We start from the raw sequence: 23,298 nt of genomic DNA, 5'->3' as shown, positions 1-23,298 counted from the left end.
CCAAGCCAAGAGCCAGAAAGCAGCCTGAAGCCGCGAACTTCCTCTCCAGTCACCCCTCTCCTGTCAAAGTGGAGCTCTGGAGCAGAGCAGGCGGGGCCTGAGATCTGCCGCTTCAGCCAAGCAAACAGGGCCTACCGTGACGCCGGAAGCCGGTACGAGGAGTCACTGCGGCTTCCTGCGAGGCCAAAGAAACACACACTCTGGCTTCTCTTCATAACGTACAAGTCTTTCGCCTTTTACTAAAGACTTCCGTGGAGAGTGAGGCTAAGGAGTTGCACCTATTTTTTGGCAGGGTCTGCCGTCAGGCTGGGCCCTCTCCTCGTTGTTCAAAAGAAATAATAGAAGAAAGCGCGCAATTCCAGGGAGCTCCGCAGGCCTCTGAGGTACTGTGGGTGGGCGGAGATTTGAAGCGGCTCCCTCCCTGTGAGCCAAGTGAAAGAGCGCACCGTCACAAGCGAGAAGTGTCCCGAGAAGGCGGCTCAGCCAGGAACCCGCAGGAGGCCATCGCTTCTCGGCCTTTTGGCTAAGATCAAGTGTAGTATCTGTTCTTATCAGTTTAATATCTGATACGCCCCCGATTCGGGGGCAACGTATTAAACGCATTTTTAGAACAGGGAGCCGAATAAGGGGCTCGCTCCGTTCGCTCCACGCATCGACCCGGTATTGCAGCGCCTCCGGGAACGGTGCCCCCTTTGCTGACTTTGTGCAAAAGCAAGAAAGCCAAACAAGTTAAGGTCCGCCAAGCCAAGAGCCAGAAAGCAGCCTGAAGCCGCGAACTTCCTCTCCAGTCACCCCTCTCCTGTCAAAGTGGAGCTCTGGAGCAGAGCAGGCGGGGCCTGAGATCTGCCGCTTCAGCCAAGCAAACAGGGCCTACCGTGACGCCGGAAGCCGGGACGAGGAGTCACTGCGGCTTCCTGCGAGGCCAAAGAAACACACACTCTGGCTTCTCTTCATAACGTACAAGTCTTTCGCCTTTTACTAAAGACTTCCGTGGAGAGTGAGGCTAAGGAGTTGCACCTATTTTTTGGCAGGGTCTGCCGTCAGGCTGGGCCCTCTCCTCGTTGTTCAAAAGAAATAATAGAAGAAAGCGCGCAATTCCAGGGAGCTCCGCAGGCCTCTGAGGTACTGTGGGTGGGCGGAGATTTGAAGCGGCTCCCTCCCTGTGAGCCAAGTGAAAGAGCGCACCGTCACAAGCGAGAAGTGTCCCGAGAAGGCGGCTCAGCCAGGAACCCGCAGGAGGCCATCGCTTCTCGGCCTTTTGGCTAAGATCAAGTGTAGTATCTGTTCTTATCAGTTTAATATCTGATACGCCCCCGATTCGGGGGCAACGTATTAAACGCATTTTTAGAACAGGGAGCCGAATAAGGGGCTCGCTCCGTTCGCTCCACGCATCGACCCGGTATTGCAGCGCCTCCGGGAACGGTGCCCCCTTTGCTGACTTTGTGCAAAAGCAAGAAAGCCAAACAAGTTAAGGTCCGCCAAGCCAAGAGCCAGAAAGCAGCCTGAAGCCGCGAACTTCGTCTCCAGTCACCCCTCTCCTGTCAAAGTGGAGCTCTGGAGCAGAGCAGGCGGGGCCTGAGATCTGCCGCTTCAGCCAAGCAAACAGGGCCTACCGTGACGCCGGAAGCCGGGACGAGGAGTCACTGCGGCTTCCTGCGAGGCCAAAGAAACACACACTCTGGCTTCTCTTCATAACGTACAAGTCTTTCGCCTTTTACTAAAGACTTCCGTGGAGAGTGAGGCTAAGGAGTTGCACCTATTTTTTGGCAGGGTCTGCCGTCAGGCTGGGCCCTCTCCTCGTTGTTCAAAAGAAATAATAGAAGAAAGCGCGCAATTCCAGGGAGCTCCGCAGGCCTCTGAGGTACTGTGGGTGGGCGGAGATTTGAAGCGGCTCCCTCCCTGTGAGCCAAGTGAAAGAGCGCACCGTCACAAGCGAGAAGTGTCCCGAGAAGGCGGCTCAGCCAGGAACCCGCAGGAGGCCATCGCTTCTCGGCCTTTTGGCTAAGATCAAGTGTAGTATCTGTTCTTATCAGTTTAATATCTGATACGCCCCCGATTCGGGGGCAACGTATTAAACGCATTTTTAGAACAGGGAGCCGAATAAGGGGCTCGCTCCGTTCGCTCCACGCATCGACCCGGTATTGCAGCGCCTCCGGGAACGGTGCCCCCTTTGCTGACTTTGTGCAAAAGCAAGAAAGCCAAACAAGTTAAGGTCCGCCAAGCCAAGAGCCAGAAAGCAGCCTGAAGCCGCGAACTTCGTCTCCAGTCACCCCTCTCCTGTCAAAGTGGAGCTCTGGAGCAGAGCAGGCGGGGCCTGAGATCTGCCGCTTCAGCCAAGCAAACAGGGCCTACCGTGACGCCGGAAGCCGGGACGAGGAGTCACTGCGGCTTCCTGCGAGGCCAAAGAAACACACACTCTGGCTTCTCTTCATAACGTACAAGTCTTTCGCCTTTTACTAAAGACTTCCGTGGAGAGTGAGGCTAAGGAGTTGCACCTATTTTTTGGCAGGGTCTGCCGTCAGGCTGGGCCCTCTCCTCGTTGTTCAAAAGAAATAATAGAAGAAAGCGCGCAATTCCAGGGAGCTCCGCAGGCCTCTGAGGTACTGTGGGTGGGCGGAGATTTGAAGCGGCTCCCTCCCTGTGAGCCAAGTGAAAGAGCGCACCGTCACAAGCGAGAAGTGTCCCGAGAAGGCGGATCAGCCAGGAACCCGCAGGAGGCCATCGCTTCTCGGCCTTTTGGCTAAGATCAAGTGTAGTATCTGTTCTTATCAGTTTAATATCTGATACGCCCCCGATTCGGGGGCAACGTATTAAACGCATTTTTAGAACAGGGAGCCGAATAAGGGGCTCGCTCCGTTCGCTCCACGCATCGACCCGGTATTGCAGCGCCTCCGGGAACGGTGCCCCCTTTGCTGACTTTGTGCAAAAGCAAGAAAGCCAAACAAGTTAAGGTCCGCCAAGCCAAGAGCCAGAAAGCAGCCTGAAGCCGCGAACTTCCTCTCCAGTCACCCCTCTCCTGTCAAAGTGGAGCTCTGGAGCAGAGCAGGCGGGGCCTGAGATCTGCCGCTTCAGCCAAGCAAACAGGGCCTACCGTGACGCCGGAAGCCGGGACGAGGAGTCACTGCGGCTTCCTGCGAGGCCAAAGAAACACACACTCTGGCTTCTCTTCATAACGTACAAGTCTTTCGCCTTTTACTAAAGACTTCCGTGGAGAGTGAGGCTAAGGAGTTGCACCTATTTTTTGGCAGGGTCTGCCGTCAGGCTGGGCCCTCTCCTCGTTGTTCAAAAGAAATAATAGAAGAAAGCGCGCAATTCCAGGGAGCTCCGCAGGCCTCTGAGGTACTGTGGGTGGGCGGAGATTTGAAGCGGCTCCCTCCCTGTGAGCCAAGTGAAAGAGCGCACCGTCACAAGCGAGAAGTGTCCCGAGAAGGCGGCTCAGCCAGGAACCCGCAGGAGGCCATCGCTTCTCGACCTTTTGGCTAAGATCAAGTGTAGTATCTGTTCTTATCAGTTTAATATCTGATACGCCCCCGATTCGGGGGCAACGTATTAAACGCATTTTTAGAACAGGGAGCCGAATAAGGGGCTCGCTCCGTTCGCTCCACGCATCGACCCGGTATTGCAGCGCCTCCGGGAACGGTGCCCCCTTTGCTGACTTTGTGCAAAAGCAAGAAAGCCAAACAAGTTAAGGTCCGCCAAGCCAAGAGCCAGAAAGCAGCCTGAAGCCGCGAACTTCGTCTCCAGTCACCCCTCTCCTGTCAAAGTGGAGCTCTGGAGCAGAGCAGGCGGGGCCTGAGATCTGCCGCTTCAGCCAAGCAAACAGGGCCTACCGTGACGCCGGAAGCCGGGACGAGGAGTCACTGCGGCTTCCTGCGAGGCCAAAGAAACACACACTCTGGCTTCTCTTCATAACGTACAAGTCTTTCGCCTTTTACTAAAGACTTCCGTGGAGAGTGAGGCTAAGGAGTTGCACCTATTTTTTGGCAGGGTCTGCCGTCAGGCTGGGCCCTCTCCTCGTTGTTCAAAAGAAATAATAGAAGAAAGCGCGCAATTCCAGGGAGCTCCGCAGGCCTCTGAGGTACTGTGGGTGGGCGGAGATTTGAAGCGGCTCCCTCCCTGTGAGCCAAGTGAAAGAGCGCACCGTCACAAGCGAGAAGTGTCCCGAGAAGGCGGCTCAGCCAGGAACCCGCAGGAGGCCATCGCTTCTCGGCCTTTTGGCTAAGATCAAGTGTAGTATCTGTTCTTATCAGTTTAATATCTGATACGCCCCCGATTCGGGGGCAACGTATTAAACGCATTTTTAGAACAGGGAGCCGAATAAGGGGCTCGCTCCGTTCGCTCCACGCATCGACCCGGTATTGCAGCGCCTCCGGGAACGGTGCCCCCTTTGCTGACTTTGTGCAAAAGCAAGAAAGCCAAACAAGTTAAGGTCCGCCAAGCCAAGAGCCAGAAAGCAGCCTGAAGCCGCGAACGTCCTCTCCTGTCAAAGTGGAGCTCTGGAGCAGAGCAGGCGGGGCCTGAGATCTGCCGCTTCAGCCAAGCAAACAGGGCCTACCGTGACGCCGGAAGCCGGGACGAGGAGTCACTGCGGCTTCCTGCGAGGCCAAAGAAACACACACTCTGGCTTCTCTTCATAACGTACAAGTCTTTCGCCTTTTACTAAAGACTTCCGTGGAGAGTGAGGCTAAGGAGTTGCACCCAGTTTTTGGCAGGGTCTGCCGTCTGGCTGGGCCCTCTCCTCGTTGTTCAAAAGAAATAATAGAAGAAAGCGCGCAATTCCAGGGAGCTCCGCAGGCCTCTGAGGTACTGTGGGTGGGCGGAGATTTGAAGCGGCTCCCTCCCTGTGAGCCAAGTGAAAGAGCGCACCGTCACAAGCGAGAAGTGTCCCGAGAAGGCGGCTCAGCCAGGAACCCGCAGGAGGCCATCGCTTCTCGGCCTTTTGGCTAAGATCAAGTGTAGTATCTGTTCTTATCAGTTTAATATCTGATACGCCCCCGATTCGGGGGCAACGTATTAAACGCATTTTTAGAACAGGGAGCCGAATAAGGGGCTCGCTCCGTTCGCTCCACGCATCGACCCGGTATTGCAGCGCCTCCGGGAACGGTGCCCCCTTTGCTGACTTTGTGCAAAAGCAAGAAAGCCAAACAAGTTAAGGTCCGCCAAGCCAAGAGCCAGAAAGCAGCCTGAAGCCGCGAACTTCCTCTCCAGTCACCCCTCTCCTGTCAAAGTGGAGCTCTGGAGCAGAGCAGGCGGGGCCTGAGATCTGCCGCTTCAGCCAAGCAAACAGGGCCTACCGTGACGCCGGAAGCCGGTACGAGGAGTCACTGCGGCTTCCTGCGAGGCCAAAGAAACACACACTCTGGCTTCTCTTCATAACGTACAAGTCTTTCGCCTTTTACTAAAGACTTCCGTGGAGAGTGAGGCTAAGGAGTTGCACCTATTTTTTGGCAGGGTCTGCCGTCAGGCTGGGCCCTCTCCTCGTTGTTCAAAAGAAATAATAGAAGAAAGCGCGCAATTCCAGGGAGCTCCGCAGGCCTCTGAGGTACTGTGGGTGGGCGGAGATTTGAAGCGGCTCCCTCCCTGTGAGCCAAGTGAAAGAGCGCACCGTCACAAGCGAGAAGTGTCCCGAGAAGGCGGCTCAGCCAGGAACCCGCAGGAGGCCATCGCTTCTCGGCCTTTTGGCTAAGATCAAGTGTAGTATCTGTTCTTATCAGTTTAATATCTGATACGCCCCCGATTCGGGGGCAACGTATTAAACGCATTTTTAGAACAGGGAGCCGAATAAGGGGCTCGCTCCGTTCGCTCCACGCATCGACCCGGTATTGCAGCGCCTCCGGGAACGGTGCCCCCTTTGCTGACTTTGTGCAAAAGCAAGAAAGCCAAACAAGTTAAGGTCCGCCAAGCCAAGAGCCAGAAAGCAGCCTGAAGCCGCGAACTTCCTCTCCAGTCACCCCTCTCCTGTCAAAGTGGAGCTCTGGAGCAGAGCAGGCGGGGCCTGAGATCTGCCGCTTCAGCCAAGCAAACAGGGCCTACCGTGACGCCGGAAGCCGGGACGAGGAGTCACTGCGGCTTCCTGCGAGGCCAAAGAAACACACACTCTGGCTTCTCTTCATAACGTACAAGTCTTTCGCCTTTTACTAAAGACTTCCGTGGAGAGTGAGGCTAAGGAGTTGCACCTATTTTTTGGCAGGGTCTGCCGTCAGGCTGGGCCCTCTCCTCGTTGTTCAAAAGAAATAATAGAAGAAAGCGCGCAATTCCAGGGAGCTCCGCAGGCCTCTGAGGTACTGTGGGTGGGCGGAGATTTGAAGCGGCTCCCTCCCTGTGAGCCAAGTGAAAGAGCGCACCGTCACAAGCGAGAAGTGTCCCGAGAAGGCGGCTCAGCCAGGAACCCGCAGGAGGCCATCGCTTCTCGGCCTTTTGGCTAAGATCAAGTGTAGTATCTGTTCTTATCAGTTTAATATCTGATACGCCCCCGATTCGGGGGCAACGTATTAAACGCATTTTTAGAACAGGGAGCCGAATAAGGGGCTCGCTCCGTTCGCTCCACGCATCGACCCGGTATTGCAGCGCCTCCGGGAACGGTGCCCCCTTTGCTGACTTTGTGCAAAAGCAAGAAAGCCAAACAAGTTAAGGTCCGCCAAGCCAAGAGCCAGAAAGCAGCCTGAAGCCGCGAACTTCGTCTCCAGTCACCCCTCTCCTGTCAAAGTGGAGCTCTGGAGCAGAGCAGGCGGGGCCTGAGATCTGCCGCTTCAGCCAAGCAAACAGGGCCTACCGTGACGCCGGAAGCCGGGACGAGGAGTCACTGCGGCTTCCTGCGAGGCCAAAGAAACACACACTCTGGCTTCTCTTCATAACGTACAAGTCTTTCGCCTTTTACTAAAGACTTCCGTGGAGAGTGAGGCTAAGGAGTTGCACCTATTTTTTGGCAGGGTCTGCCGTCAGGCTGGGCCCTCTCCTCGTTGTTCAAAAGAAATAATAGAAGAAAGCGCGCAATTCCAGGGAGCTCCGCAGGCCTCTGAGGTACTGTGGGTGGGCGGAGATTTGAAGCGGCTCCCTCCCTGTGAGCCAAGTGAAAGAGCGCACCGTCACAAGCGAGAAGTGTCCCGAGAAGGCGGCTCAGCCAGGAACCCGCAGGAGGCCATCGCTTCTCGGCCTTTTGGCTAAGATCAAGTGTAGTATCTGTTCTTATCAGTTTAATATCTGATACGCCCCCGATTCGGGGGCAACGTATTAAACGCATTTTTAGAACAGGGAGCCGAATAAGGGGCTCGCTCCGTTCGCTCCACGCATCGACCCGGTATTGCAGCGCCTCCGGGAACGGTGCCCCCTTTGCTGACTTTGTGCAAAAGCAAGAAAGCCAAACAAGTTAAGGTCCGCCAAGCCAAGAGCCAGAAAGCAGCCTGAAGCCGCGAACTTCGTCTCCAGTCACCCCTCTCCTGTCAAAGTGGAGCTCTGGAGCAGAGCAGGCGGGGCCTGAGATCTGCCGCTTCAGCCAAGCAAACAGGGCCTACCGTGACGCCGGAAGCCGGGACGAGGAGTCACTGCGGCTTCCTGCGAGGCCAAAGAAACACACACTCTGGCTTCTCTTCATAACGTACAAGTCTTTCGCCTTTTACTAAAGACTTCCGTGGAGAGTGAGGCTAAGGAGTTGCACCTATTTTTTGGCAGGGTCTGCCGTCAGGCTGGGCCCTCTCCTCGTTGTTCAAAAGAAATAATAGAAGAAAGCGCGCAATTCCAGGGAGCTCCGCAGGCCTCTGAGGTACTGTGGGTGGGCGGAGATTTGAAGCGGCTCCCTCCCTGTGAGCCAAGTGAAAGAGCGCACCGTCACAAGCGAGAAGTGTCCCGAGAAGGCGGATCAGCCAGGAACCCGCAGGAGGCCATCGCTTCTCGGCCTTTTGGCTAAGATCAAGTGTAGTATCTGTTCTTATCAGTTTAATATCTGATACGCCCCCGATTCGGGGGCAACGTATTAAACGCATTTTTAGAACAGGGAGCCGAATAAGGGGCTCGCTCCGTTCGCTCCACGCATCGACCCGGTATTGCAGCGCCTCCGGGAACGGTGCCCCCTTTGCTGACTTTGTGCAAAAGCAAGAAAGCCAAACAAGTTAAGGTCCGCCAAGCCAAGAGCCAGAAAGCAGCCTGAAGCCGCGAACTTCCTCTCCAGTCACCCCTCTCCTGTCAAAGTGGAGCTCTGGAGCAGAGCAGGCGGGGCCTGAGATCTGCCGCTTCAGCCAAGCAAACAGGGCCTACCGTGACGCCGGAAGCCGGGACGAGGAGTCACTGCGGCTTCCTGCGAGGCCAAAGAAACACACACTCTGGCTTCTCTTCATAACGTACAAGTCTTTCGCCTTTTACTAAAGACTTCCGTGGAGAGTGAGGCTAAGGAGTTGCACCTATTTTTTGGCAGGGTCTGCCGTCAGGCTGGGCCCTCTCCTCGTTGTTCAAAAGAAATAATAGAAGAAAGCGCGCAATTCCAGGGAGCTCCGCAGGCCTCTGAGGTACTGTGGGTGGGCGGAGATTTGAAGCGGCTCCCTCCCTGTGAGCCAAGTGAAAGAGCGCACCGTCACAAGCGAGAAGTGTCCCGAGAAGGCGGCTCAGCCAGGAACCCGCAGGAGGCCATCGCTTCTCGACCTTTTGGCTAAGATCAAGTGTAGTATCTGTTCTTATCAGTTTAATATCTGATACGCCCCCGATTCGGGGGCAACGTATTAAACGCATTTTTAGAACAGGGAGCCGAATAAGGGGCTCGCTCCGTTCGCTCCACGCATCGACCCGGTATTGCAGCGCCTCCGGGAACGGTGCCCCCTTTGCTGACTTTGTGCAAAAGCAAGAAAGCCAAACAAGTTAAGGTCCGCCAAGCCAAGAGCCAGAAAGCAGCCTGAAGCCGCGAACTTCGTCTCCAGTCACCCCTCTCCTGTCAAAGTGGAGCTCTGGAGCAGAGCAGGCGGGGCCTGAGATCTGCCGCTTCAGCCAAGCAAACAGGGCCTACCGTGACGCCGGAAGCCGGGACGAGGAGTCACTGCGGCTTCCTGCGAGGCCAAAGAAACACACACTCTGGCTTCTCTTCATAACGTACAAGTCTTTCGCCTTTTACTAAAGACTTCCGTGGAGAGTGAGGCTAAGGAGTTGCACCTATTTTTTGGCAGGGTCTGCCGTCAGGCTGGGCCCTCTCCTCGTTGTTCAAAAGAAATAATAGAAGAAAGCGCGCAATTCCAGGGAGCTCCGCAGGCCTCTGAGGTACTGTGGGTGGGCGGAGATTTGAAGCGGCTCCCTCCCTGTGAGCCAAGTGAAAGAGCGCACCGTCACAAGCGAGAAGTGTCCCGAGAAGGCGGCTCAGCCAGGAACCCGCAGGAGGCCATCGCTTCTCGACCTTTTGGCTAAGATCAAGTGTAGTATCTGTTCTTATCAGTTTAATATCTGATACGCCCCCGATTCGGGGGCAACGTATTAAACGCATTTTTAGAACAGGGAGCCGAATAAGGGGCTCGCTCCGTTCGCTCCACGCATCGACCCGGTATTGCAGCGCCTCCGGGAACGGTGCCCCCTTTGCTGACTTTGTGCAAAAGCAAGAAAGCCAAACAAGTTAAGGTCCGCCAAGCCAAGAGCCAGAAAGCAGCCTGAAGCCGCGAACTTCCTCTCCAGTCACCCCTCTCCTGTCAAAGTGGAGCTCTGGAGCAGAGCAGGCGGGGCCTGAGATCTGCCGCTTCAGCCAAGCAAACAGGGCCTACCGTGACGCCGGAAGCCGGGACGAGGAGTCACTGCGGCTTCCTGCGAGGCCAAAGAAACACACACTCTGGCTTCTCTTCATAACGTACAAGTCTTTCGCCTTTTACTAAAGACTTCCGTGGAGAGTGAGGCTAAGGAGTTGCACCTATTTTTTGGCAGGGTCTGCCGTCTGGCTGGGCCCTCTCCTCGTTGTTCAAAAGAAATAATAGAAGAAAGCGCGCAATTCCAGGGAGCTCCGCAGGCCTCTGAGGTACTGTGGGTGGGCGGAGATTTGAAGCGGCTCCCTCCCTGTGAGCCAAGTGAAAGAGCGCACCGTCACAAGCGAGAAGTGTCCCGAGAAGGCGGCTCAGCCAGGAACCCGCAGGAGGCCATCGCTTCTCGGCCTTTTGGCTAAGATCAAGTGTAGTATCTGTTCTTATCAGTTTAATATCTGATACGCCCCCGATTCGGGGGCAACGTATTAAACGCATTTTTAGAACAGGGAGCCGAATAAGGGGCTCGCTCCGTTCGCTCCACGCATCGACCCGGTATTGCAGCGCCTCCGGGAACGGTGCCCCCTTTGCTGACTTTGTGCAAAAGCAAGAAAGCCAAACAAGTTAAGGTCTGCCAAGCCAAGAGCCAGAAAGCAGCCTGAAGCCGCGAACTTCCTCTCCAGTCACCCCTCTCCTGTCAAAGTGGAGCTCTGGAGCAGAGCAGGCGGGGCCTGAGATCTGCCGCTTCAGCCAAGCAAACAGGGCCTACCGTGACGCCGGAAGCCGGGACGAGGAGTCACTGCGGCTTCCTGCGAGGCCAAAGAAACACACACTCTGGCTTCTCTTCATAACGTACAAGTCTTTCGCCTTTTACTAAAGACTTCCGTGGAGAGTGAGGCTAAGGAGTTGCACCTATTTTTTGGCAGGGTCTGCCGTCTGGCTGGGCCCTCTCCTCGTTGTTCAAAAGAAATAATAGAAGAAAGCGCGCAATTCCAGGGAGCTCCGCAGGCCTCTGAGGTACTGTGGGTGGGCGGAGATTTGAAGCGGCTCCCTCCCTGTGAGCCAAGTGAAAGAGCGCACCGTCACAAGCGAGAAGTGTCCCGAGAAGGCGGCTCAGCCAGGAACCCGCAGGAGGCCATCGCTTCTCGGCCTTTTGGCTAAGATCAAGTGTAGTATCTGTTCTTATCAGTTTAATATCTGATACGCCCCCGATTCGGGGGCAACGTATTAAACGCATTTTTAGAACAGGGAGCCGAATAAGGGGCTCGCTCCGTTCGCTCCACGCATCGACCCGGTATTGCAGCGCCTCCGGGAACGGTGCCCCCTTTGCTGACTTTGTGCAAAAGCAAGAAAGCCAAACAAGTTAAGGTCCGCCAAGCCAAGAGCCAGAAAGCAGCCTGAAGCCGCGAACGTCCTCTCCTGTCAAAGTGGAGCTCTGGAGCAGAGCAGGCGGGGCCTGAGATCTGCCGCTTCAGCCAAGCAAACAGGGCCTACCGTGACGCCGGAAGCCGGGACGAGGAGTCACTGCGGCTTCCTGCGAGGCCAAAGAAACACACACTCTGGCTTCTCTTCATAACGTACAAGTCTTTCGCCTTTTACTAAAGACTTCCGTGGAGAGTGAGGCTAAGGAGTTGCACCTATTTTTTGGCAGGGTCTGCCGTCAGGCTGGGCCCTCTCCTCGTTGTTCAAAAGAAATAATAGAAGAAAGCGCGCAATTCCAGGGAGCTCCGCAGGCCTCTGAGGTACTGTGGGTGGGCGGAGATTTGAAGCGGCTCCCTCCCTGTGAGCCAAGTGAAAGAGCGCACCGTCACAAGCGAGAAGTGTCCCGAGAAGGCGGCTCAGCCAGGAACCCGCAGGAGGCCATCGCTTCTCGGCCTTTTGGCTAAGATCAAGTGTAGTATCTGTTCTTATCAGTTTAATATCTGATACGCCCCCGATTCGGGGGCAACGTATTAAACGCATTTTTAGAACAGGGAGCCGAATAAGGGGCTCGCTCCGTTCGCTCCACGCATCGACCCGGTATTGCAGCGCCTCCGGGAACGGTGCCCCCTTTGCTGACTTTGTGCAAAAGCAAGAAAGCCAAACAAGTTAAGGTCCGCCAAGCCAAGAGCCAGAAAGCAGCCTGAAGCCGCGAACTTCGTCTCCAGTCACCCCTCTCCTGTCAAAGTGGAGCTCTGGAGCAGAGCAGGCGGGGCCTGAGATCTGCCGCTTCAGCCAAGCAAACAGGGCCTACCGTGACGCCGGAAGCCGGGACGAGGAGTCACTGCGGCTTCCTGCGAGGCCAAAGAAACACACACTCTGGCTTCTCTTCATAACGTACAAGTCTTTCGCCTTTTACTAAAGACTTCCGTGGAGAGTGAGGCTAAGGAGTTGCACCTATTTTTTGGCAGGGTCTGCCGTCAGGCTGGGCCCTCTCCTCGTTGTTCAAAAGAAATAGTAGAAGAAAGCGCGCAATTCCAGGGAGCTCCGCAGGCCTCTGAGGTACTGTGGGTGGGCGGAGATTTGAAGCGGCTCCCTCCCTGTGAGCCAAGTGAAAGAGCGCACCGTCACAAGCGAGAAGTGTCCCGAGAAGGCGGCTCAGCCAGGAACCCGCAGGAGGCCATCGCTTCTCGGCCTTTTGGCTAAGATCAAGTGTAGTATCTGTTCTTATCAGTTTAATATCTGATACGCCCCCGATTCGGGGGCAACGTATTAAACGCATTTTTAGAACAGGGAGCCGAATAAGGGGCTCGCTCCGTTCGCTCCACGCATCGACCCGGTATTGCAGCGCCTCCGGGAACGGTGCCCCCTTTGCTGACTTTGTGCAAAAGCAAGAAAGCCAAACAAGTTAAGGTCCGCCAAGCCAAGAGCCAGAAAGCAGCCTGAAGCCGCGAACTTCGTCTCCAGTCACCCCTCTCCTGTCAAAGTGGAGCTCTGGAGCAGAGCAGGCGGGGCCTGAGATCTGCCGCTTCAGCCAAGCAAACAGGGCCTACCGTGACGCCGGAAGCCGGGACGAGGAGTCACTGCGGCTTCCTGCGAGGCCAAAGAAACACACACTCTGGCTTCTCTTCATAACGTACAAGTCTTTCGCCTTTTACTAAAGACTTCCGTGGAGAGTGAGGCTAAGGAGTTGCACCTATTTTTTGGCAGGGTCTGCCGTCAGGCTGGGCCCTCTCCTCGTTGTTCAAAAGAAATAATAGAAGAAAGCGCGCAATTCCAGGGAGCTCCGCAGGCCTCTGAGGTACTGTGGGTGGGCGGAGATTTGAAGCGGCTCCCTCCCTGTGAGCCAAGTGAAAGAGCGCACCGTCACAAGCGAGAAGTGTCCCGAGAAGGCGGCTCAGCCAGGAACCCGCAGGAGGCCATCGCTTCTCGGCCTTTTGGCTAAGATCAAGTGTAGTATCTGTTCTTATCAGTTTAATATCTGATACGCCCCCGATTCGGGGGCAACGTATTAAACGCATTTTTAGAACAGGGAGCCGAATAAGGGGCTCGCTCCGTTCGCTCCACGCATCGACCCGGTATTGCAGCGCCTCCGGGAACGGTGCCCCCTTTGCTGACTTTGTGCAAAAGCAAGAAAGCCAAACAAGTTAAGGTCCGCCAAGCCAAGAGCCAGAAAGCAGCCTGAAGCCGCGAACTTCGTCTCCAGTCACCCCTCTCCTGTCAAAGTGGAGCTCTGGAGCAGAGCAGGCGGGGCCTGAGATCTGCCGCTTCAGCCAAGCAAACAGGGCCTACCGTGACGCCGGAAGCCGGGACGAGGAGTCACTGCGGCTTCCTGCGAGGCCAAAGAAACACACACTCTGGCTTCTCTTCATAACGTACAAGTCTTTCGCCTTTTACTAAAGACTTCCGTGGAGAGTGAGGCTAAGGAGTTGCACCTATTTTTTGGCAGGGTCTGCCGTCAGGCTGGGCCCTCTCCTCGTTGTTCAAAAGAAATAATAGAAGAAAGCGCGCAATTCCAGGGAGCTCCGCAGGCCTCTGAGGTACTGTGGGTGGGCGGAGATTTGAAGCGGCTCCCTCCCTGTGAGCCAAGTGAAAGAGCGCACCGTCACAAGCGAGAAGTGTCCCGAGAAGGCGGCTCAGCCAGGAACCCGCAGGAGGCCATCGCTTCTCGACCTTTTGGCTAAGATCAAGTGTAGTATCTGTTCTTATCAGTTTAATATCTGATACGCCCCCGATTCGGGGGCAACGTATTAAACGCATTTTTAGAACAGGGAGCCGAATAAGGGGCTCGCTCCGTTCGCTCCACGCATCGACCCGGTATTGCAGCGCCTCCGGGAACGGTGCCCCCTTTGCTGACTTTGTGCAAAAGCAAGAAAGCCAAACAAGTTAAGGTCCGCCAAGCCAAGAGCCAGAAAGCAGCCTGAAGCCGCGAACTTCCTCTCCAGTCACCCCTCTCCTGTCAAAGTGGAGCTCTGGAGCAGAGCAGGCGGGGCCTGAGATCTGCCGCTTCAGCCAAGCAAACAGGGCCTACCGTGACGCCGGAAGCCGGGACGAGGAGTCACTGCGGCTTCCTGCGAGGCCAAAGAAACACACACTCTGGCTTCTCTTCATAACGTACAAGTCTTTCGCCTTTTACTAAAGACTTCCGTGGAGAGTGAGGCTAAGGAGTTGCACCTATTTTTTGGCAGGGTCTGCCGTCTGGCTGGGCCCTCTCCTCGTTGTTCAAAAGAAATAATAGAAGAAAGCGCGCAATTCCAGGGAGCTCCGCAGGCCTCTGAGGTACTGTGGGTGGGCGGAGATTTGAAGCGGCTCCCTCCCTGTGAGCCAAGTGAAAGAGCGCACCGTCACAAGCGAGAAGTGTCCCGAGAAGGCGGCTCAGCCAGGAACCCGCAGGAGGCCATCGCTTCTCGGCCTTTTGGCTAAGATCAAGTGTAGTATCTGTTCTTATCAGTTTAATATCTGATACGCCCCCGATTCGGGGGCAACGTATTAAACGCATTTTTAGAACAGGGAGCCGAATAAGGGGCTCGCTCCGTTCGCTCCACGCATCGACCCGGTATTGCAGCGCCTCCGGGAACGGTGCCCCCTTTGCTGACTTTGTGCAAAAGCAAGAAAGCCAAACAAGTTAAGGTCTGCCAAGCCAAGAGCCAGAAAGCAGCCTGAAGCCGCGAACTTCCTCTCCAGTCACCCCTCTCCTGTCAAAGTGGAGCTCTGGAGCAGAGCAGGCGGGGCCTGAGATCTGCCGCTTCAGCCAAGCAAACAGGGCCTACCGTGACGCCGGAAGCCGGGACGAGGAGTCACTGCGGCTTCCTGCGAGGCCAAAGAAACACACACTCTGGCTTCTCTTCATAACGTACAAGTCTTTCGCCTTTTACTAAAGACTTCCGTGGAGAGTGAGGCTAAGGAGTTGCACCTATTTTTTGGCAGGGTCTGCCGTCTGGCTGGGCCCTCTCCTCGTTGTTCAAAAGAAATAATAGAAGAAAGCGCGCAATTCCAGGGAGCTCCGCAGGCCTCTGAGGTACTGTGGGTGGGCGGAGATTTGAAGCGGCTCCCTCCCTGTGAGCCAAGTGAAAGAGCGCACCGTCACAAGCGAGAAGTGTCCCGAGAAGGCGGCTCAGCCAGGAACCCGCAGGAGGCCATCGCTTCTCGGCCTTTTGGCTAAGATCAAGTGTAGTATCTGTTCTTATCAGTTTAATATCTGATACGCCCCCGATTCGGGGGCAACGTATTAAACGCATTTTTAGAACAGGGAGCCGAATAAGGGGCTCGCTCCGTTCGCTCCACGCATCGACCCGGTATTGCAGCGCCTCCGGGAACGGTGCCCCCTTTGCTGACTTTGTGCAAAAGCAAGAAAGCCAAACAAGTTAAGGTCCGCCAAGCCAAGAGCCAGAAAGCAGCCTGAAGCCGCGAACGTCCTCTCCTGTCAAAGTGGAGCTCTGGAGCAGAGCAGGCGGGGCCTGAGATCTGCCGCTTCAGCCAAGCAAACAGGGCCTACCGTGACGCCGGAAGCCGGGACGAGGAGTCACTGCGGCTTCCTGCGAGGCCAAAGAAACACACACTCTGGCTTCTCTTCATAACGTACAAGTCTTTCGCCTTTTACTAAAGACTTCCGTGGAGAGTGAGGCTAAGGAGTTGCACCTATTTTTTGGCAGGGTCTGCCGTCTGGCTGGGCCCTCTCCTCGTTGTTCAAAAGAAATAATAGAAGAAAGCGTGCAATTCCAGGGAGCTCCGCAGGCCTCTGAGGTACTGTGGGTGGGCGGAGATTTGAAGCGGCTCCCTCCCTGTGAGCCAAGTGAAAGAGCGCACCGTCACAAGCGAGAAGTGTCCCGAGAAGGCGGCTCAGCCAGGAACCCGCAGGAGGCCATCGCTTCTCGGCCTTTTGGCTAAGATCAAGTGTAGTATCTGTTCTTATCAGTTTAATATCTGATACGCCCCCGATTCGGGGGCAACGTATTAAACGCATTTTTAGAACAGGGAGCCGAATAAGGGGCTCGCTCCGTTCGCTCCACGCATCGACCCGGTATTGCAGCGCCTCCGGGAACGGTGCCCCCTTTGCTGACTTTGTGCAAAAGCAAGAAAGCCAAACAAGTTAAGGTCCGCCAAGCCAAGAGCCAGAAAGCAGCCTGAAGCCGCGAACTTCCTCTCCAGTCACCCCTCTCCTGTCAAAGTGGAGCTCTGGAGCAGAGCAGGCGGGGCCTGAGATCTGCCGCTTCAGCCAAGCAAACAGGGCCTACCGTGACGCCGGAAGCCGGGACGAGGAGTCACTGCGGCTTCCTGCGAGGCCAAAGAAACACACACTCTGGCTTCTCTTCATAACGTACAAGTCTTTCGCCTTTTACTAAAGACTTCCGTGGAGAGTGAGGCTAAGGAGTTGCACCTATTTTTTGGCAGGGTCTGCCGTCAGGCTGGGCCCTCTCCTCGTTGTTCAAAAGAAATAGTAGAAGAAAGCGCGCAATTCCAGGGAGCTCCGCAGGCCTCTGAGGTACTGTGGGTGGGCGGAGATTTGAAGCGGCTCCCTCCCTGTGAGCCAAGTGAAAGAGCGCACCGTCACAAGCGAGAAGTGTCCCGAGAAGGCGGCTCAGCCAGGAACCCGCAGGAGGCCATCGCTTCTCGGCCTTTTGGCTAAGATCAAGTGTAGTATCTGTTCTTATCAGTTTAATATCTGATACGCCCCCGATTCGGGGGCAACGTATTAAACGCATTTTTAGAACAGGGAGCCGAATAAGGGGCTCGCTCCGTTCGCTCCACGCATCGACCCGGTATTGCAGCGCCTCCGGGAACGGTGCCCCCTTTGCTGACTTTGTGCAAAAGCAAGAAAGCCAAACAAGTTAAGGTCTGCCAAGCCAAGAGCCAGAAAGCAGCCTGAAGCCGCGAACTTCCTCTCCAGTCACCCCTCTCCTGTCAAAGTGGAGCTCTGGAGCAGAGCAGGCGGGGCCTGAGATCTGCCGCTTCAGCCAAGCAAACAGGGCCTACCGTGACGCCGGAAGCCGGGACGAGGAGTCACTGCGGCTTCCTGCGAGGCCAAAGAAACACACACTCTGGCTTCTCTTCATAACGTACAAGTCTTTCGCCTTTTACTAAAGACTTCCGTGGAGAGTGAGGCTAAGGAGTTGCACCTATTTTTTGGCAGGGTCTGCCGTCTGGCTGGGCCCTCTCCTCGTTGTTCAAAAGAAATAATAGAAGAAAGCGCGCAATTCCAGGGAGCTCCGCAGGCCTCTGAGGTACTGTGGGTGGGCGGAGATTTGAAGCGGCTCCCTCCCTGTGAGCCAAGTGAAAGAGCGCACCGTCACAAGCGAGAAGTGTCCCGAGAAGGCGGCTCAGCCAGGAACCCGCAGGAGGCCATCGCTTCTCGGCCTTTTGGCTAAGATCAAGTGTAGTATCTGTTCTTATCAGTTTAATATCTGATACGCCCCCGATTCGGGGGCAACGTATTAAACGCATTTTTAGAACAGGGAGCCGAATAAGGGGCTCGCTCCGTTCGCTCCACGCATCGACCCGGTATTGCAGCGCCTCCGGGAACGGTGCCCCCTTTGCTGACTTTGTGCAAAAGCAAGAAAGCCAAACAAGTTAAGGTCCGCCAAGCCAAGAGCCAGAAAGCAGCCTGAAGCCGCGAACGTCCTCTCCTGTCAAAGTGGAGCTCTGGAGCAGAGCAGGCGGGGCCTGAGATCTGCCGCTTCAGCCAAGCAAACAGGGCCTACCGTGACGCCGGAAGCCGGGACGAGGAGTCACTGCGGCTTCCTGCGAGGCCAAAGAAACACACACTCTGGCTTCTCTTCATAACGTACAAGTCTTTCGCCTTTTACTAAAGACTTCCGTGGAGAGTGAGGCTAAGGAGTTGCACCTATTTTTTGGCAGGGTCTGCCGTCTGGCTGGGCCCTCTCCTCGTTGTTCAAAAGAAATAATAGAAGAAAGCGTGCAATTCCAGGGAGCTCCGCAGGCCTCTGAGGTACTGTGGGTGGGCGGAGATTTGAAGCGGCTCCCTCCCTGTGAGCCAAGTGAAAGAGCGCACCGTCACAAGCGAGAAGTGTCCCGAGAAGGCGGCTCAGCCAGGAACCCGCAGGAGGCCATCGCTTCTCGGCCTTTTGGCTAAGATCAAGTGTAGTATCTGTTCTTATCAGTTTAATATCTGATACGCCCCCGATTCGGGGGCAACGTATTAAACGCATTTTTAGAACAGGGAGCCGAATAAGGGGCTCGCTCCGTTCGCTCCACGCATCGACCCGGTATTGCAGCGCCTCCGGGAACGGTGCCCCCTTTGCTGACTTTGTGCAAAAGCAAGAAAGCCAAACAAGTTAAGGTCCGCCAAGCCAAGAGCCAGAAAGCAGCCTGAAGCCGCGAACTTCCTCTCCAGTCACCCCTCTCCTGTCAAAGTGGAGCTCTGGAGCAGAGCAGGCGGGGCCTGAGATCTGCCGCTTCAGCCAAGCAAACAGGGCCTACCGTGACGCCGGAAGCCGGGACGAGGAGTCACTGCGGCTTCCTGCGAGGCCAAAGAAACACACACTCTGGCTTCTCTTCATAACGTACAAGTCTTTCGCCTTTTACTAAAGACTTCCGTGGAGAGTGAGGCTAAGGAGTTGCACCTATTTTTTGGCAGGGTCTGCCGTCAGGCTGGGCCCTCTCCTCGTTGTTCAAAAGAAATAGTAGAAGAAAGCGCGCAATTCCAGGGAGCTCCGCAGGCCTCTGAGGTACTGTGGGTGGGCGGAGATTTGAAGCGGCTCCCTCCCTGTGAGCCAAGTGAAAGAGCGCACCGTCACAAGCGAGAAGTGTCCCGAGAAGGCGGCTCAGCCAGGAACCCGCAGGAGGCCATCGCTTCTCGGCCTTTTGGCTAAGATCAAGTGTAGTATCTGTTCTTATCAGTTTAATATCTGATACGCCCCCGATTCGGGGGCAACGTATTAAACGCATTTTTAGAACAGGGAGCCGAATAAGGGGCTCGCTCCGTTCGCTCCACGCATCGACCCGGTATTGCAGCGCCTCCGGGAACGGTGCCCCCTTTGCTGACTTTGTGCAAAAGCAAGAAAGCCAAACAAGTTAAGGTCCGCCAAGCCAAGAGCCAGAAAGCAGCCTGAAGCCGCGAACGTCCTCTCCTGTCAAAGTGGAGCTCTGGAGCAGAGCAGGCGGGGCCTGAGATCTGCCGCTTCAGCCAAGCAAACAGGGCCTACCGTGACGCCGGAAGCCGGGACGAGGAGTCACTGCGGCTTCCTGCGAGGCCAAAGAAACACACACTCTGGCTTCTCTTCATAACGTACAAGTCTTTCGCCTTTTACTAAAGACTTCCGTGGAGAGTGAGGCTAAGGAGTTGCACCTATTTTTTGGCAGGGTCTGCCGTCAGGCTGGGCCCTCTCCTCGTTGTTCAAAAGAAATAATAGAAGAAAGCGCGCAATTCCAGGGAGCTCCGCAGGCCTCTGAGGTACTGTGGGTGGGCGGAGATTTGAAGCGGCTCCCTCCCTGTGAGCCAAGTGAAAGAGCGCACCGTCACAAGCGAGAAGTGTCCCGAGAAGGCGGCTCAGCCAGGAACCCGCAGGAGGCCATCGCTTCTCGACCTTTTGGCTAAGATCAAGTGTAGTATCTGTTCTTATCAGTTTAATATCTGATACGCCCCCGATTCGGGGGCAACGTATTAAACGCATTTTTAGAACAGGGAGCCGAATAAGGGGCTCGCTCCGTTCGCTCCACGCATCGACCCGGTATTGCAGCGCCTCCGGGAACGGTGCCCCCTTTGCTGACTTTGTGCAAAAGCAAGAAAGCCAAACAAGTTAAGGTCCGCCAAGCCAAGAGCCAGAAAGCAGCCTGAAGCCGCGAACTTCCTCTCCAGTCACCCCTCTCCTGTCAAAGTGGAGCTCTGGAGCAGAGCAGGCGGGGCCTGAGATCTGCCGCTTCAGCCAAGCAAACAGGGCCTACCGTGACGCCGGAAGCCGGGACGAGGAGTCACTGCGGCTTCCTGCGAGGCCAAAGAAACACACACTCTGGCTTCTCTTCATAACGTACAAGTCTTTCGCCTTTTACTAAAGACTTCCGTGGAGAGTGAGGCTAAGGAGTTGCACCTATTTTTTGGCAGGGTCTGCCGTCTGGCTGGGCCCTCTCCTCGTTGTTCAAAAGAAATAATAGAAGAAAGCGCGCAATTCCAGGGAGCTCCGCAGGCCTCTGAGGTACTGTGGGTGGGCGGAGATTTGAAGCGGCTCCCTCCCTGTGAGCCAAGTGAAAGAGCGCACCGTCACAAGCGAGAAGTGTCCCGAGAAGGCGGCTCAGCCAGGAACCCGCAGGAGGCCATCGCTTCTCGGCCTTTTGGCTAAGATCAAGTGTAGTATCTGTTCTTATCAGTTTAATATCTGATACGCCCCCGATTCGGGGGCAACGTATTAAACGCATTTTTAGAACAGGGAGCCGAATAAGGGGCTCGCTCCGTTCGCTCCACGCATCGACCCGGTATTGCAGCGCCTCCGGGAACGGTGCCCCCTTTGCTGACTTTGTGCAAAAGCAAGAAAGCCAAACAAGTTAAGGTCTGCCAAGCCAAGAGCCAGAAAGCAGCCTGAAGCCGCGAACTTCCTTTCCAGTCACCCCTCTCCTGTCAAAGTGGAGCTCTGGAGCAGAGCAGGCGGGGCCTGAGATCTGCCGCTTCAGCCAAGCAAACAGGGCCTACCGTGACGCCGGAAGCCGGGACGAGGAGTCACTGCGGCTTCCTGCGAGGCCAAAGAAACACACACTCTGGCTTCTCTTCATAACGTACAAGTCTTTCGCCTTTTACTAAAGACTTCCGTGGAGAGTGAGGCTAAAGAGTTGCACCTATTTTTTGGCAGGGTCTGCCGTCTGGCTGGGCCCTCTCCTCGTTGTTCAAAAGAAATAATAGAAGAAAGCGCGCAATTCCAGGGAGCTCCGCAGGCCTCTGAGGTACTGTGGGTGAGCGGAGATTTGAAGCGGCTCCCTCCCTGTGAGCCAAGTGAAAGAGCGCACCGTCACAAGCGAGAAGTGTCCCGAGAAGGCGGCTCAGCCAGGAACCCGCAGGAGGCCATCGCTTCTCGGCCTTTTGGCTAAGATCAAGTGTAGTATCTGTTCTTATCAGTTTAATATCTGATACGCCCCCGATTCGGGGGCAACGTATTAAACGCATTTTTAGAACAGGGAGCCGAATAAGGGGCTCGCTCCGTTCGCTCCACGCATCGAGCCGGTATTGCAGCGCCTCCGGGAACGGTGCCCCCTTTGCTGACTTTGTGCAAAAGCAAGAAAGCCAAACAAGTTAAGGTCCGCCAAGCCAAGAGCCAGAAAGCAGCCTGAAGCCGCGAACGTCCTCTCCTGTCAAAGTGGAGCTCTGGAGCAGAGCAGGCGGGGCCTGAGATCTGCCGCTTCAGCCAAGCAAACAGGGCCTACCGTGACGCCGGAAGCCGGGACGAGGAGTCACTGCGGCTTCCTGCGAGGCCAAAGAAACACACACTCTGGCTTCTCTTCATAACGTACAAGTCTTTCGCCTTTTACTAAAGACTTCCGTGGAGAGTGAGGCTAAGGAGTTGCACCTATTTTTTGGCAGGGTCTGCCGTCTGGCTGGGCCCTCTCCTCGTTGTTCAAAAGAAATAATAGAAGAAAGCGCGCAATTCCAGGGAGCTCCGCAGGCCTCTGAGGTACTGTGGGTGGGCGGAGATTTGAAGCGGCTCCCTCCCTGTGAGCCAAGTGAAAGAGCGCACCGTCACAAGCGAGAAGTGTCCCGAGAAGGCGGCTCAGCCAGGAACCCGCAGGAGGCCATCGCTTCTCGGCCTTTTGGCTAAGATCAAGTGTAGTATCTGTTCTTATCAGTTTAATATCTGATACGCCCCCGATTCGGGGGCAACGTATTAAACGCATTTTTAGAACAGGGAGCCGAATAAGGGGCTCGCTCCGTTCGCTCCACGCATCGACCCGGTATTGCAGCGCCTCCGGGAACGGTGCCCCCTTTGCTGACTTTGTGCAAAAGCAAGAAAGCCAAACAAGTTAAGGTCTGCCAAGCCAAGAGCCAGAAAGCAGCCTGAAGCCGCGAACTTCCTCTCCAGTCACCCCTCTCCTGTCAAAGTGGAGCTCTGGAGCAGAGCAGGCGGGGCCTGAGATCTGCCGCTTCAGCCAAGCAAACAGGGCCTACCGTGACGCCGGAAGCCGGGACGAGGAGTCACTGCGGCTTCCTGCGAGGCCAAAGAAACACACACTCTGGCTTCTCTTCATAACGTACAAGTCTTTCGCCTTTTACTAAAGACTTCCGTGGAGAGTGAGGCTAAGGAGTTGCACCTATTTTTTGGCAGGGTCTGCCGTCAGGCTGGGCCCTCTCCTCGTTGTTCAAAAGAAATAGTAGAAGAAAGCGCGCAATTCCAGGGAGCTCCGCAGGCCTCTGAGGTACTGTGGGTGGGCGGAGATTTGAAGCGGCTCCCTCCCTGTGAGCCAAGTGAAAGAGCGCACCGTCACAAGCGAGAAGTGTCCCGAGAAGGCGGCTCAGCCAGGAACCCGCAGGAGGCCATCGCTTCTCGGCCTTTTGGCTAAGATCAAGTGTAGTATCTGTTCTTATCAGTTTAATATCTGATACGCCCCCGATTCGGGGGCAACGTATTAAACGCATTTTTAGAACAGGGAGCCGAATAAGGGGCTCGCTCCGTTCGCTCCACGCATCGACCCGGTATTGCAGCGCCTCCGGGAACGGTGCCCCCTTTGCTGACTTTGTGCAAAAGCAAGAAAGCCAAACAAGTTAAGGTCCGCCAAGCCAAGAGCCAGAAAGCAGCCTGAAGCCGCGAACGTCCTCTCCTGTCAAAGTGGAGCTCTGGAGCAGAGCAGGCGGGGCCTGAGATCTGCCGCTTCAGCCAAGCAAACAGGGCCTACCGTGACGCCGGAAGCCGGGACGAGGAGTCACTGCGGCTTCCTGCGAGGCCAAAGAAACACACACTCTGGCTTCTCTTCATAACGTACAAGTCTTTCGCCTTTTACTAAAGACTTCCGTGGAGAGTGAGGCTAAGGAGTTCCACCTATTTTTTGGCAGGGTCTGCCGTCTGGCTGGGCCCTCTCCTCGTTGTTCAAAAGAAATAATAGAAGAAAGCGCGCAATTCCAGGGAGCTCCGCAGGCCTCTGAGGTACTGTGGGTGGGCGGAGATTTGAAGCGGCTCCCTCCCTGTGAGCCAAGTGAAAGAGCGCACCGTCACAAGCGAGAAGTGTCCCGAGAAGGCGGCTCAGCCAG

The 23,298-nt window shown here is 55.6% G+C and overlaps 63 non-coding genes across 63 annotated transcripts; all 63 read left to right on the top strand.

Moving 5' to 3' along the window:
* Nucleotides 1-195: 195 nt before the first annotated feature.
* Nucleotides 196-309, top strand: LOC134642523 (U5 spliceosomal RNA). The gene has a single exon (XR_010096228.1). It is a non-coding gene; the product is annotated as a U5 spliceosomal RNA (small nuclear RNA).
* A 194-nt stretch (nt 310-503) lies between these two features.
* On the top strand, nt 504-694 carry LOC134642139 (U2 spliceosomal RNA). The gene has a single exon (XR_010095869.1). It is a non-coding gene; the product is annotated as a U2 spliceosomal RNA (small nuclear RNA).
* Nucleotides 695-934: 240 nt separating this feature from the next.
* LOC134642522 (U5 spliceosomal RNA) lies at nt 935-1,048 on the top strand. The gene has a single exon (XR_010096227.1). It is a non-coding gene; the product is annotated as a U5 spliceosomal RNA (small nuclear RNA).
* A 194-nt stretch (nt 1,049-1,242) lies between these two features.
* On the top strand, nt 1,243-1,433 carry LOC134642138 (U2 spliceosomal RNA). Its single transcript, XR_010095868.1, has one exon. It is a non-coding gene; the product is annotated as a U2 spliceosomal RNA (small nuclear RNA).
* A 240-nt stretch (nt 1,434-1,673) lies between these two features.
* On the top strand, nt 1,674-1,787 carry LOC134642521 (U5 spliceosomal RNA). Its single transcript, XR_010096226.1, has one exon. It is a non-coding gene; the product is annotated as a U5 spliceosomal RNA (small nuclear RNA).
* Nucleotides 1,788-1,981: 194 nt separating this feature from the next.
* On the top strand, nt 1,982-2,172 carry LOC134642136 (U2 spliceosomal RNA). Its single transcript, XR_010095866.1, has one exon. It is a non-coding gene; the product is annotated as a U2 spliceosomal RNA (small nuclear RNA).
* Nucleotides 2,173-2,412: 240 nt separating this feature from the next.
* On the top strand, nt 2,413-2,526 carry LOC134642520 (U5 spliceosomal RNA). Its single transcript, XR_010096225.1, has one exon. It is a non-coding gene; the product is annotated as a U5 spliceosomal RNA (small nuclear RNA).
* A 194-nt stretch (nt 2,527-2,720) lies between these two features.
* LOC134642135 (U2 spliceosomal RNA) lies at nt 2,721-2,911 on the top strand. The gene has a single exon (XR_010095865.1). It is a non-coding gene; the product is annotated as a U2 spliceosomal RNA (small nuclear RNA).
* Nucleotides 2,912-3,151: 240 nt separating this feature from the next.
* Nucleotides 3,152-3,265, top strand: LOC134642519 (U5 spliceosomal RNA). The gene has a single exon (XR_010096224.1). It is a non-coding gene; the product is annotated as a U5 spliceosomal RNA (small nuclear RNA).
* Nucleotides 3,266-3,459: 194 nt separating this feature from the next.
* LOC134642390 (U2 spliceosomal RNA) lies at nt 3,460-3,650 on the top strand. Its single transcript, XR_010096113.1, has one exon. It is a non-coding gene; the product is annotated as a U2 spliceosomal RNA (small nuclear RNA).
* Nucleotides 3,651-3,890: 240 nt separating this feature from the next.
* On the top strand, nt 3,891-4,004 carry LOC134642518 (U5 spliceosomal RNA). Its single transcript, XR_010096223.1, has one exon. It is a non-coding gene; the product is annotated as a U5 spliceosomal RNA (small nuclear RNA).
* A 194-nt stretch (nt 4,005-4,198) lies between these two features.
* LOC134642134 (U2 spliceosomal RNA) lies at nt 4,199-4,389 on the top strand. The gene has a single exon (XR_010095864.1). It is a non-coding gene; the product is annotated as a U2 spliceosomal RNA (small nuclear RNA).
* A 226-nt stretch (nt 4,390-4,615) lies between these two features.
* Nucleotides 4,616-4,729, top strand: LOC134642607 (U5 spliceosomal RNA). The gene has a single exon (XR_010096307.1). It is a non-coding gene; the product is annotated as a U5 spliceosomal RNA (small nuclear RNA).
* A 194-nt stretch (nt 4,730-4,923) lies between these two features.
* LOC134642133 (U2 spliceosomal RNA) lies at nt 4,924-5,114 on the top strand. Its single transcript, XR_010095863.1, has one exon. It is a non-coding gene; the product is annotated as a U2 spliceosomal RNA (small nuclear RNA).
* A 240-nt stretch (nt 5,115-5,354) lies between these two features.
* On the top strand, nt 5,355-5,468 carry LOC134642517 (U5 spliceosomal RNA). Its single transcript, XR_010096222.1, has one exon. It is a non-coding gene; the product is annotated as a U5 spliceosomal RNA (small nuclear RNA).
* Nucleotides 5,469-5,662: 194 nt separating this feature from the next.
* LOC134642132 (U2 spliceosomal RNA) lies at nt 5,663-5,853 on the top strand. The gene has a single exon (XR_010095862.1). It is a non-coding gene; the product is annotated as a U2 spliceosomal RNA (small nuclear RNA).
* A 240-nt stretch (nt 5,854-6,093) lies between these two features.
* On the top strand, nt 6,094-6,207 carry LOC134642516 (U5 spliceosomal RNA). Its single transcript, XR_010096221.1, has one exon. It is a non-coding gene; the product is annotated as a U5 spliceosomal RNA (small nuclear RNA).
* A 194-nt stretch (nt 6,208-6,401) lies between these two features.
* Nucleotides 6,402-6,592, top strand: LOC134642131 (U2 spliceosomal RNA). The gene has a single exon (XR_010095861.1). It is a non-coding gene; the product is annotated as a U2 spliceosomal RNA (small nuclear RNA).
* Nucleotides 6,593-6,832: 240 nt separating this feature from the next.
* On the top strand, nt 6,833-6,946 carry LOC134642515 (U5 spliceosomal RNA). Its single transcript, XR_010096220.1, has one exon. It is a non-coding gene; the product is annotated as a U5 spliceosomal RNA (small nuclear RNA).
* A 194-nt stretch (nt 6,947-7,140) lies between these two features.
* On the top strand, nt 7,141-7,331 carry LOC134642130 (U2 spliceosomal RNA). Its single transcript, XR_010095860.1, has one exon. It is a non-coding gene; the product is annotated as a U2 spliceosomal RNA (small nuclear RNA).
* Nucleotides 7,332-7,571: 240 nt separating this feature from the next.
* LOC134642512 (U5 spliceosomal RNA) lies at nt 7,572-7,685 on the top strand. The gene has a single exon (XR_010096218.1). It is a non-coding gene; the product is annotated as a U5 spliceosomal RNA (small nuclear RNA).
* A 194-nt stretch (nt 7,686-7,879) lies between these two features.
* LOC134642129 (U2 spliceosomal RNA) lies at nt 7,880-8,070 on the top strand. Its single transcript, XR_010095859.1, has one exon. It is a non-coding gene; the product is annotated as a U2 spliceosomal RNA (small nuclear RNA).
* Nucleotides 8,071-8,310: 240 nt separating this feature from the next.
* Nucleotides 8,311-8,424, top strand: LOC134642511 (U5 spliceosomal RNA). The gene has a single exon (XR_010096217.1). It is a non-coding gene; the product is annotated as a U5 spliceosomal RNA (small nuclear RNA).
* A 194-nt stretch (nt 8,425-8,618) lies between these two features.
* LOC134642389 (U2 spliceosomal RNA) lies at nt 8,619-8,809 on the top strand. The gene has a single exon (XR_010096112.1). It is a non-coding gene; the product is annotated as a U2 spliceosomal RNA (small nuclear RNA).
* Nucleotides 8,810-9,049: 240 nt separating this feature from the next.
* On the top strand, nt 9,050-9,163 carry LOC134642510 (U5 spliceosomal RNA). Its single transcript, XR_010096216.1, has one exon. It is a non-coding gene; the product is annotated as a U5 spliceosomal RNA (small nuclear RNA).
* Nucleotides 9,164-9,357: 194 nt separating this feature from the next.
* On the top strand, nt 9,358-9,548 carry LOC134642387 (U2 spliceosomal RNA). Its single transcript, XR_010096110.1, has one exon. It is a non-coding gene; the product is annotated as a U2 spliceosomal RNA (small nuclear RNA).
* Nucleotides 9,549-9,788: 240 nt separating this feature from the next.
* On the top strand, nt 9,789-9,902 carry LOC134641908 (U5 spliceosomal RNA). Its single transcript, XR_010095650.1, has one exon. It is a non-coding gene; the product is annotated as a U5 spliceosomal RNA (small nuclear RNA).
* A 194-nt stretch (nt 9,903-10,096) lies between these two features.
* Nucleotides 10,097-10,287, top strand: LOC134642127 (U2 spliceosomal RNA). Its single transcript, XR_010095858.1, has one exon. It is a non-coding gene; the product is annotated as a U2 spliceosomal RNA (small nuclear RNA).
* A 240-nt stretch (nt 10,288-10,527) lies between these two features.
* LOC134641907 (U5 spliceosomal RNA) lies at nt 10,528-10,641 on the top strand. The gene has a single exon (XR_010095648.1). It is a non-coding gene; the product is annotated as a U5 spliceosomal RNA (small nuclear RNA).
* A 194-nt stretch (nt 10,642-10,835) lies between these two features.
* Nucleotides 10,836-11,026, top strand: LOC134642126 (U2 spliceosomal RNA). Its single transcript, XR_010095857.1, has one exon. It is a non-coding gene; the product is annotated as a U2 spliceosomal RNA (small nuclear RNA).
* Nucleotides 11,027-11,252: 226 nt separating this feature from the next.
* LOC134642509 (U5 spliceosomal RNA) lies at nt 11,253-11,366 on the top strand. Its single transcript, XR_010096215.1, has one exon. It is a non-coding gene; the product is annotated as a U5 spliceosomal RNA (small nuclear RNA).
* A 194-nt stretch (nt 11,367-11,560) lies between these two features.
* On the top strand, nt 11,561-11,751 carry LOC134642122 (U2 spliceosomal RNA). Its single transcript, XR_010095853.1, has one exon. It is a non-coding gene; the product is annotated as a U2 spliceosomal RNA (small nuclear RNA).
* Nucleotides 11,752-11,991: 240 nt separating this feature from the next.
* Nucleotides 11,992-12,105, top strand: LOC134642508 (U5 spliceosomal RNA). The gene has a single exon (XR_010096214.1). It is a non-coding gene; the product is annotated as a U5 spliceosomal RNA (small nuclear RNA).
* A 194-nt stretch (nt 12,106-12,299) lies between these two features.
* Nucleotides 12,300-12,490, top strand: LOC134642110 (U2 spliceosomal RNA). The gene has a single exon (XR_010095844.1). It is a non-coding gene; the product is annotated as a U2 spliceosomal RNA (small nuclear RNA).
* A 240-nt stretch (nt 12,491-12,730) lies between these two features.
* LOC134642507 (U5 spliceosomal RNA) lies at nt 12,731-12,844 on the top strand. Its single transcript, XR_010096213.1, has one exon. It is a non-coding gene; the product is annotated as a U5 spliceosomal RNA (small nuclear RNA).
* Nucleotides 12,845-13,038: 194 nt separating this feature from the next.
* On the top strand, nt 13,039-13,229 carry LOC134642099 (U2 spliceosomal RNA). The gene has a single exon (XR_010095833.1). It is a non-coding gene; the product is annotated as a U2 spliceosomal RNA (small nuclear RNA).
* Nucleotides 13,230-13,469: 240 nt separating this feature from the next.
* LOC134642506 (U5 spliceosomal RNA) lies at nt 13,470-13,583 on the top strand. The gene has a single exon (XR_010096212.1). It is a non-coding gene; the product is annotated as a U5 spliceosomal RNA (small nuclear RNA).
* Nucleotides 13,584-13,777: 194 nt separating this feature from the next.
* On the top strand, nt 13,778-13,968 carry LOC134642386 (U2 spliceosomal RNA). The gene has a single exon (XR_010096109.1). It is a non-coding gene; the product is annotated as a U2 spliceosomal RNA (small nuclear RNA).
* A 240-nt stretch (nt 13,969-14,208) lies between these two features.
* Nucleotides 14,209-14,322, top strand: LOC134641906 (U5 spliceosomal RNA). Its single transcript, XR_010095647.1, has one exon. It is a non-coding gene; the product is annotated as a U5 spliceosomal RNA (small nuclear RNA).
* Nucleotides 14,323-14,516: 194 nt separating this feature from the next.
* Nucleotides 14,517-14,707, top strand: LOC134642087 (U2 spliceosomal RNA). The gene has a single exon (XR_010095822.1). It is a non-coding gene; the product is annotated as a U2 spliceosomal RNA (small nuclear RNA).
* A 240-nt stretch (nt 14,708-14,947) lies between these two features.
* LOC134641905 (U5 spliceosomal RNA) lies at nt 14,948-15,061 on the top strand. The gene has a single exon (XR_010095646.1). It is a non-coding gene; the product is annotated as a U5 spliceosomal RNA (small nuclear RNA).
* Nucleotides 15,062-15,255: 194 nt separating this feature from the next.
* On the top strand, nt 15,256-15,446 carry LOC134642075 (U2 spliceosomal RNA). Its single transcript, XR_010095811.1, has one exon. It is a non-coding gene; the product is annotated as a U2 spliceosomal RNA (small nuclear RNA).
* A 226-nt stretch (nt 15,447-15,672) lies between these two features.
* LOC134641904 (U5 spliceosomal RNA) lies at nt 15,673-15,786 on the top strand. Its single transcript, XR_010095645.1, has one exon. It is a non-coding gene; the product is annotated as a U5 spliceosomal RNA (small nuclear RNA).
* Nucleotides 15,787-15,980: 194 nt separating this feature from the next.
* LOC134642063 (U2 spliceosomal RNA) lies at nt 15,981-16,171 on the top strand. The gene has a single exon (XR_010095800.1). It is a non-coding gene; the product is annotated as a U2 spliceosomal RNA (small nuclear RNA).
* Nucleotides 16,172-16,411: 240 nt separating this feature from the next.
* LOC134642505 (U5 spliceosomal RNA) lies at nt 16,412-16,525 on the top strand. The gene has a single exon (XR_010096211.1). It is a non-coding gene; the product is annotated as a U5 spliceosomal RNA (small nuclear RNA).
* Nucleotides 16,526-16,719: 194 nt separating this feature from the next.
* On the top strand, nt 16,720-16,910 carry LOC134642052 (U2 spliceosomal RNA). The gene has a single exon (XR_010095789.1). It is a non-coding gene; the product is annotated as a U2 spliceosomal RNA (small nuclear RNA).
* A 240-nt stretch (nt 16,911-17,150) lies between these two features.
* Nucleotides 17,151-17,264, top strand: LOC134641902 (U5 spliceosomal RNA). The gene has a single exon (XR_010095643.1). It is a non-coding gene; the product is annotated as a U5 spliceosomal RNA (small nuclear RNA).
* A 194-nt stretch (nt 17,265-17,458) lies between these two features.
* On the top strand, nt 17,459-17,649 carry LOC134642041 (U2 spliceosomal RNA). Its single transcript, XR_010095778.1, has one exon. It is a non-coding gene; the product is annotated as a U2 spliceosomal RNA (small nuclear RNA).
* Nucleotides 17,650-17,875: 226 nt separating this feature from the next.
* Nucleotides 17,876-17,989, top strand: LOC134641901 (U5 spliceosomal RNA). The gene has a single exon (XR_010095642.1). It is a non-coding gene; the product is annotated as a U5 spliceosomal RNA (small nuclear RNA).
* A 194-nt stretch (nt 17,990-18,183) lies between these two features.
* Nucleotides 18,184-18,374, top strand: LOC134642030 (U2 spliceosomal RNA). Its single transcript, XR_010095767.1, has one exon. It is a non-coding gene; the product is annotated as a U2 spliceosomal RNA (small nuclear RNA).
* Nucleotides 18,375-18,614: 240 nt separating this feature from the next.
* Nucleotides 18,615-18,728, top strand: LOC134642504 (U5 spliceosomal RNA). The gene has a single exon (XR_010096210.1). It is a non-coding gene; the product is annotated as a U5 spliceosomal RNA (small nuclear RNA).
* Nucleotides 18,729-18,922: 194 nt separating this feature from the next.
* Nucleotides 18,923-19,113, top strand: LOC134642019 (U2 spliceosomal RNA). The gene has a single exon (XR_010095756.1). It is a non-coding gene; the product is annotated as a U2 spliceosomal RNA (small nuclear RNA).
* Nucleotides 19,114-19,339: 226 nt separating this feature from the next.
* On the top strand, nt 19,340-19,453 carry LOC134642503 (U5 spliceosomal RNA). The gene has a single exon (XR_010096209.1). It is a non-coding gene; the product is annotated as a U5 spliceosomal RNA (small nuclear RNA).
* Nucleotides 19,454-19,647: 194 nt separating this feature from the next.
* Nucleotides 19,648-19,838, top strand: LOC134642385 (U2 spliceosomal RNA). The gene has a single exon (XR_010096108.1). It is a non-coding gene; the product is annotated as a U2 spliceosomal RNA (small nuclear RNA).
* A 240-nt stretch (nt 19,839-20,078) lies between these two features.
* LOC134641900 (U5 spliceosomal RNA) lies at nt 20,079-20,192 on the top strand. The gene has a single exon (XR_010095641.1). It is a non-coding gene; the product is annotated as a U5 spliceosomal RNA (small nuclear RNA).
* Nucleotides 20,193-20,386: 194 nt separating this feature from the next.
* On the top strand, nt 20,387-20,577 carry LOC134642006 (U2 spliceosomal RNA). Its single transcript, XR_010095744.1, has one exon. It is a non-coding gene; the product is annotated as a U2 spliceosomal RNA (small nuclear RNA).
* A 240-nt stretch (nt 20,578-20,817) lies between these two features.
* On the top strand, nt 20,818-20,931 carry LOC134642594 (U5 spliceosomal RNA). The gene has a single exon (XR_010096295.1). It is a non-coding gene; the product is annotated as a U5 spliceosomal RNA (small nuclear RNA).
* Nucleotides 20,932-21,125: 194 nt separating this feature from the next.
* On the top strand, nt 21,126-21,316 carry LOC134642353 (U2 spliceosomal RNA). The gene has a single exon (XR_010096077.1). It is a non-coding gene; the product is annotated as a U2 spliceosomal RNA (small nuclear RNA).
* Nucleotides 21,317-21,542: 226 nt separating this feature from the next.
* On the top strand, nt 21,543-21,656 carry LOC134641899 (U5 spliceosomal RNA). Its single transcript, XR_010095640.1, has one exon. It is a non-coding gene; the product is annotated as a U5 spliceosomal RNA (small nuclear RNA).
* Nucleotides 21,657-21,850: 194 nt separating this feature from the next.
* LOC134641995 (U2 spliceosomal RNA) lies at nt 21,851-22,041 on the top strand. Its single transcript, XR_010095733.1, has one exon. It is a non-coding gene; the product is annotated as a U2 spliceosomal RNA (small nuclear RNA).
* A 240-nt stretch (nt 22,042-22,281) lies between these two features.
* Nucleotides 22,282-22,395, top strand: LOC134642501 (U5 spliceosomal RNA). Its single transcript, XR_010096207.1, has one exon. It is a non-coding gene; the product is annotated as a U5 spliceosomal RNA (small nuclear RNA).
* Nucleotides 22,396-22,589: 194 nt separating this feature from the next.
* LOC134641984 (U2 spliceosomal RNA) lies at nt 22,590-22,780 on the top strand. The gene has a single exon (XR_010095722.1). It is a non-coding gene; the product is annotated as a U2 spliceosomal RNA (small nuclear RNA).
* Nucleotides 22,781-23,006: 226 nt separating this feature from the next.
* LOC134642605 (U5 spliceosomal RNA) lies at nt 23,007-23,120 on the top strand. Its single transcript, XR_010096305.1, has one exon. It is a non-coding gene; the product is annotated as a U5 spliceosomal RNA (small nuclear RNA).
* The last annotated feature ends 178 nt before the right edge of the window (nt 23,121-23,298 follow it).

Source organism: Pelmatolapia mariae, linkage group LG14, assembly GCF_036321145.2.
Source record: "Pelmatolapia mariae isolate MD_Pm_ZW linkage group LG14, Pm_UMD_F_2, whole genome shotgun sequence".
NCBI classification, from domain to species: domain Eukaryota; kingdom Metazoa; phylum Chordata; class Actinopteri; order Cichliformes; family Cichlidae; genus Pelmatolapia; species Pelmatolapia mariae.
The sequence above is the reverse complement of the archived record's forward strand: the minus strand, read 5'-3'. Positions and strand labels throughout refer to the sequence as shown.